The following is a 6,578-nucleotide window of genomic DNA, read 5'->3' as shown; positions in this document are numbered from 1 at the left end:
ATGGAGTGCAGCCGACGCGAACACTTCAAGCCTGGAGAAGGACCCCGATGGGTTCGAAACATATGTATGTATGTATGTATGTATGTATATACTTTATTGTACATAGAAATAAAAACACGAAAAACACAGTTACAGAGTAAATTAAATACAACAAAGGCGAACTTATCCCTGTATGGGATCTCTTCCAGTTAACCTTTGAGGAAATGAGTAAAACAGAAGTAACGGTGAATGAATGACAGACACAAACAAAAGTGTACAATCACTGAAATTAATGAAATGCACGTTTTGAATACACATTGATACAAATATACATAGATAGAAAAATAACCATAAAATAATGCATACATATATATATAAATAAAAATAAATAAATATTCAATATATAATATAAATAAATATGAATTCGAACCAGAAAAGTAAAGGAAATTAAAAAAGTAGAAGTACTCCAAAGAACTAGGAAGTCGTAACCAAAGTATCGGAAAGCCACAATTTTTTAAGCTTCTCCTTGAGTGATGCTACAGATTGGGATTGCCTCACGGACACCGGAATCTCGTTCCATAACTTGATGGCATGGACAGTAAAGGATTTCTTGTATGTGCGCGTCGTATTGGAAGGAATCGTGAGTAAAAGATTGGTGCTTGATCGAAGGCGATGACCACTACCAGCAGCTAAATAACTAAACCTTTCGGAAAGGTAAGGTGGCGAAGCAGGATTAAATAGAACATTGAAAAGCAATGATAGGACATGCACATCTCGTCGACGACGAATCGGAAGCCAGGACATATGTCGCCGATAGCGACAAATAATTCAAGTGTGTGCAACCGTGGTATCTACATATTTTAGAATATGTCTCACGAAAGTTTCATTTCGAACCTAAATACCTTAAAAAAGTAGGCCGTTCAACTTCGGTACGATAAAGGAATACAAGATAATTTCATAATCTCTCTGTCATTACACATGATATCGTGTCCGTGGTTTCAACTCTGATGCCAAAACCTATAATAACATTAATAACTGTCGTGGATTCGAAGATCATATTATACTGGATCGTTGTAGAGTTTGTAGGCGTTGGGAGCAGCTTGACTTAACACTTCGGGCTAATGGGTATTACGTGGACTTGGAAAATGGTTGTGCTTGTTTGCCCTGCTTAGACCAAGGGTAATGAAGAACATCTAAACTTATGCGAGCTAGTAAGAATTTTACTAAGTAGTAAAATTCTAAGTCTTAGTAAGTAAGTACTTAGGGCCGATACAGAATTACAGACAGACTGCCACCCGACTGCGATTGGTATGAGAACTGCACGCTGACTGCAACGTCGGCGTGCAGTTCCCATACAAGTTGCATTCGGGATGCCCTTACAGAAAATATTTCTGTAGTAATAACTGACCTGTACATAGATGGGAAGACGAACTGAAAATAATAGCCGGCCCCAAGTAGATTCAAGGAGCCCACAGAGAGGACTGGCTATCTTTGGAGGAGGCCGTCACCTGCAGAGGAACTCTTGCAGATTAATTGAAATCTATGTAAAACCTAACTAGCAACAACTAGTCTAAAACTAAAATACTAACAAAAATGTACAACACTAACATATAATATTTTTTTTGTAATCTACTCATAGTGTTGTGTTCCTGCCGGTTGGTATATTACGTAACTATGTATGTCGAAAATTTAAAGGGCCATATGTAAAACGTTGTACAATACCATGTGCGAATAGGTAATTCACAACTCGAGTCGATTTGAAACATTTTAACTTTTATTATATATTTTATTTACCTTTACTGAGTTTTAACCTACTAGGATTTAACCTTACTAGGTTGCCAGAGCTCAACGTGGGTGCGGGGTGGGTGTTGGGGTGGGCAACGCGCATGTAACACCTCTGGAGTTGCTGGCGTCCATAAAGCTATGGGAACCGCTTACCATCAGTCGGCCCGTATGCTAGTTTGCCACCAACGTAGTATTAAAAAAATCTTCAAAAATTTAAAAGATTTATATTTTCTTAACTGATCATCGGTTATACTTTTGTCTTTGCAATAAGGTCTAAGTACATTGTCAGTAAACAGCGTTGGATTACAGTAAGTACCTTAGATACAGAAACGGAAGAGTAGTAATATAAGTACCAAGTAAATTTGAAATTCAAGCAAAGCAACTAATAAAATCACATCAATGTCCGAAAAAACTATCTGGCGTCAGGCCCTAAGGGTTATTAGGTTCGTATGAAAACATCGTCTTTTTTGTAGGTTGATGGTTGATCAAAAATGTTAAACATCGTACTCGTAATTTTAAATCCTCCTTTTGACTTTGCTTGCGAAGTCGGTTGAAAAGATGTATCTTTTTACCTCTATTCAACAATTTTGGCTACTTCCTGTCTGTACCTAGGTGCGTACTGCGTACCCACCCTTTTTCTGAGCACAGATCAGCTGCAGACGTATAAAAATGGTACTTAATTGGCTCGCATCGAGCGTGCGTGTGCGTGGGCGCAGATAATCTGTGATCGGCCTTTGTTGTGAATTCCTCGTTGTTTTGTCCCGTTATTATTTCTTTGATGTCTTACTCATTCTGCAGCCATACGTTGGATTTTTACGAAACATTTATTTTTAATTTGTGGCTCTTCTATTTTAGAGCCTTATAGGTTAAACCTATTGTCTAGGAAATATAAATCCACTTTTTATATATCATAGTCCTTTCTATTGTTGTATTCCATAGATGATCCAGACGTTTGGAAAACATTCCAGCCATTATAACATTGCAACTGCAGTCTTCGACTTAGAATACGTGACTAACCCGTTTTAATATATATTTTATATCTGTCTCACGGAAGTTTCGTTACTTATATAAAAAAAAAACAACGGGTTGCACTGCGGGAGTGCCGGCAGAAGTAAAAACTTGAATAATCACGTTGTGCATTTTTGATATTTTCAGAAAAATCAACTTCCATCCATTATTTCAACGACTCTTAGACCATCATCATTACTAGAATCATCGTGGAGTTTTTCGATCAGGTCACATGTCCGTCTTACGAATTTTCAATCTGACGAATCTGTCGGTCACGTGACATGTCGCGAGTTTAACATTTTTTTCCCCATCACAAAAAGTGCACAGAGCCGCTAAAGAAGTTTTCACTTCAAAAAATGCGTTGAGTAATTGGACGAGAAATCCAATACACTAAATTTTAAGGACTTTCTGCATAACTATAGGAATGCTATTAATACCTGACCAAGGCCTAAAAACTAGGTCTGCGCAAGAAAGCAGGCCTAGCCCGAATACTCGGACTCAACATGAATACTGAACACAATAACGGTTTGGGACTTCCGACTGTCTTCGAGCTTTGTATGGAAACGAATGTGTATGGAAAGTATTGACCTCTTCATACGTCCAATCGAAGTTTGGAATTGGCTGTCGTTCAATATTGGGTGATTTTACCCAAGTGTGCTCATTTATTTGGACCTTCAAACCTGGAAGGTTAAAAAGAGCGTACTCCAATCTAACGCACTTACCTACAACCCCTATGGTGTTCATGGGCGGCAGTGATTGCTTACCTTAAGGCAATCGACATGGTCGTTTGCCTTCTATATGTCCACTCTATGAATGGAATCCATTCATAAAGTGGGGGTATGCACTTCGCAGCTCGCTGTACATAATTATAATTTATACTTATTAAATTGTATACATAGATAGTAACAAAGAAAAAGATCAGTTATTTCACTTAGAACTTTAGACTCTCCTCCTTTGAAAGTCGGTTTAAAATGTATACTTTGTCACTTGTGCCACAAAAACGACACCTCTTTTATCAAAATAAACCTAGGCTAGACCTAGTTTAAACGCTACTTACTGTCAAAAACATGACACACCTAATAAGATAAATTTAATGTTTTGATCTCAGTTTGACGGCACTCGCTCGTACATTGGCTGCAAGTAATAAAACAGCTTACATTGAATTCTAAATGCGAAAACTATATAAATATATATGTAGAGAAATTAAAGATTAATGAAAGATTATGTAATATAAACAATTTTATCGCATAGTTCTAGAACTAGGCGAACAAATTGTTCATAATAATCTTTACATTTGAAATGATACCTAATTAGGAAACTTAGTAAAATTACACCCAAAATTCAACCAATTACATCATCATTCAATCAATTCAGAGCCAACAATTAAAACTTCAACTAAAACCCGCCATAATTTACATACGAACCTGTTTGGTAAACGTCACTTTGACACATTGCTCATTCTTCATGGTAACTTTATTAAGGTACTGGAATATGTCATTCCTTTTTGAACCTTAATGTATTTAAAATAAAGTCAATAGTTGTATTCACGCTCTTGTCCTTTATTTCGTTCCAATATTTCCATTCTCATCAAGCAACATGCAGTGCTACCTTAAAACGCCAAATTTAATAAGAGCTTAAATGAAACTATAACAATAATTTAATTTGAACTTTAATGTTCACAAATTAGATACAAAATTGTGTTTATTTTCAAATCTAATATTAACTGTTCACTTCTAACGCCACTTTGACACATGCATTCCCGCGTCTTAAACGCCAATCACAAACCAGTACCGCGCGGCGCGCCGACGCGAACGTGCGTTCGAATTTTAAATGTTAAAAAGTTGATTTTAAAAACAATACGATACGTGTGTTTATTTTTTACAACCGGCCAGTGTTTTAATTGTCTTTGGAAGTGTGTTGTGGTTTTATTTTTAAAGGATTCTTTATATTGCTGTTCTTTTGTTGGAAGGTTTGTAAATTTAAATAAGTTATGTTGCGAAATGTTTTTTGTCAGTCGATAGGGCCAGCGGGAGGTTTGAGAAGCTTTTTGCCTTTTTTGCGTTTCAGGTTCTTTTGTAGGGTTTAAGATTGGAATTTAATGTATGAGATTCAAGTTTCTAGAAGTAACAAAACTTAATCAGATATGTTTGCACAGCAGCAACTTTAGCAGTTTTACTCAACTTATAATAAACTTCTTTACCTTATTTATTTCATTGAGTTAAACTGATGCTTTTGACAGATTGCTGTTGATAATTGTTATGTATGTATTAGACTTGGTAAAAAAATAGGTATACTATGTACTGTGTATTGAATGTGGTACCAAGACACCGAAACGGAAAAGATAATAACATCCTGAGCTAATAAGGATGGTTAGTGCGTCAAACTCATCATGTCCTGAGTATTTACATACTTACATCATTAGGTATTTTGCAGGCTTCAGCTGCATATAAAACACTTATCGCCTCTGATTCACTTTAGATATATATGTTTGATATCATGATGTGTGTACATCGGTATCTAAGTGAGAATACATAAATAGGCAGCTTCCCACTCACTTGAAAAAACCTGTGTCAATGCCAATTATCCCCAGTTTCCCCCCTAAGTGCCATCTAAACCTGTGTTAGTCACTATAATGTGTTTCCCGCCAATTTGTACAAGTAACCTACAGAGCCCCAGGCTTTTTTAGTATTGAACCGGAAAAGTATAGAATTAACGAAAAGGAGGAAACAGACAAATACTTAGGTATTGAAATACTGCCTTGTTGAAAAACAATATTAACCAAAGAAAACGGTCATTTTGTGACTATAGTCCCAACGTAAACTAGACTACCTACGAATAAAAAAACAAACCGTAATTATTGTATTCGGGAATGAAATGAAATCACCTATGTTTATGACAACATTCGAGACGCGAGACGCCAGTTGTTCAAATATTGATTGTTAGCTCCTATTATCTTAGGTCTTACTGCGAACTTTTTGTTATCTGCCTCTCTGTTACTCTTGCGGATTCGAGCGATAGAGGCAAGTAGATCTGATGAAAAAGTGGTGCGCGGCAGGACCTTAGTAGAAAAGAGTTCAACGCGTGCCGGAGTGGGAATAAATATTTTCAAGGATTGTTTATCTGAGGAACGTAGTCGGTGAGACAGATATATTTACGACTTTCTGTAAATGTATGCATATAAACATATAGAAAAAAATGGTGTATATTTTAAAAAAATTTTCTTCGTTTAATTTTACAACTTTTTATAAATATTCTGAGAATTAGGTAATTATTTTTAATACGATTGAATATAAAAGTAAATTATATTTATGAATGCATGCTTGCTAAAGTCAGTTAACTTTATCTTATTCATTTGTAACTTTTGTAAAAATGCTGACGTCATTTCTTATTGCCAGTATTCGACACAACTCCTTTCGGTCATTCTCGGCTCAGCATTGCTCCGAGTAATTATTAGGGTTGACACAACTTGACGTCCCTTTGCGTGCACTACCACAGCGCAGATAAAATAATTACTTGAATTTTGACAACCCTAAATAGCCGATAGGATAGTGCCATACATTAGAAAGGAACAGAATAATTCGTCCCTGAATCGCTGTCAAACTTCGATTATGTGGGAAGCGTCATTTCTGTACGGTAGTACTATTACGAGTATTTATTCTGAGGGTATTGCATAAATACGAGTATTATATATGATGTTGTAAAATATACCTACTACGTACTTATAGTGTAATACTATAAGTACGTAGTAGGTATTCTACGTTTCATGTACAATAAAAAGCATTTTAAATTGTATTGCCAACATATAC

General features: G+C 36.0%; 1 protein-coding gene across 2 annotated transcripts in view; it reads left to right on the top strand.

Moving 5' to 3' along the window:
- The first annotated feature begins 4,555 nt into the window (after nucleotides 1–4,555).
- Nucleotides 4,556–6,578, top strand: part of LOC133516486 (uncharacterized) — a 35,448-nt gene continuing 33,425 nt past the window's right edge. The window contains exon 1 of one of the 2 annotated variants that reach the window (XM_061849462.1): nucleotides 4,556–4,741. The gene's annotated coding sequence lies outside the window, so the exon portion shown is untranslated. Of the gene's footprint in view, nucleotides 4,742–5,886; nucleotides 5,909–6,578 lie in introns of those variants that run through there. The other variant, XM_061849463.1, reaches the window with a different exon arrangement.

Source organism: Cydia pomonella, chromosome 3 (assembly GCF_033807575.1).
Source record: "Cydia pomonella isolate Wapato2018A chromosome 3, ilCydPomo1, whole genome shotgun sequence".
Classification (NCBI taxonomy): Eukaryota; Metazoa; Arthropoda; class Insecta; order Lepidoptera; family Tortricidae; genus Cydia; species Cydia pomonella.
This window is presented reverse-complemented; position numbering and strand designations above follow the sequence as displayed.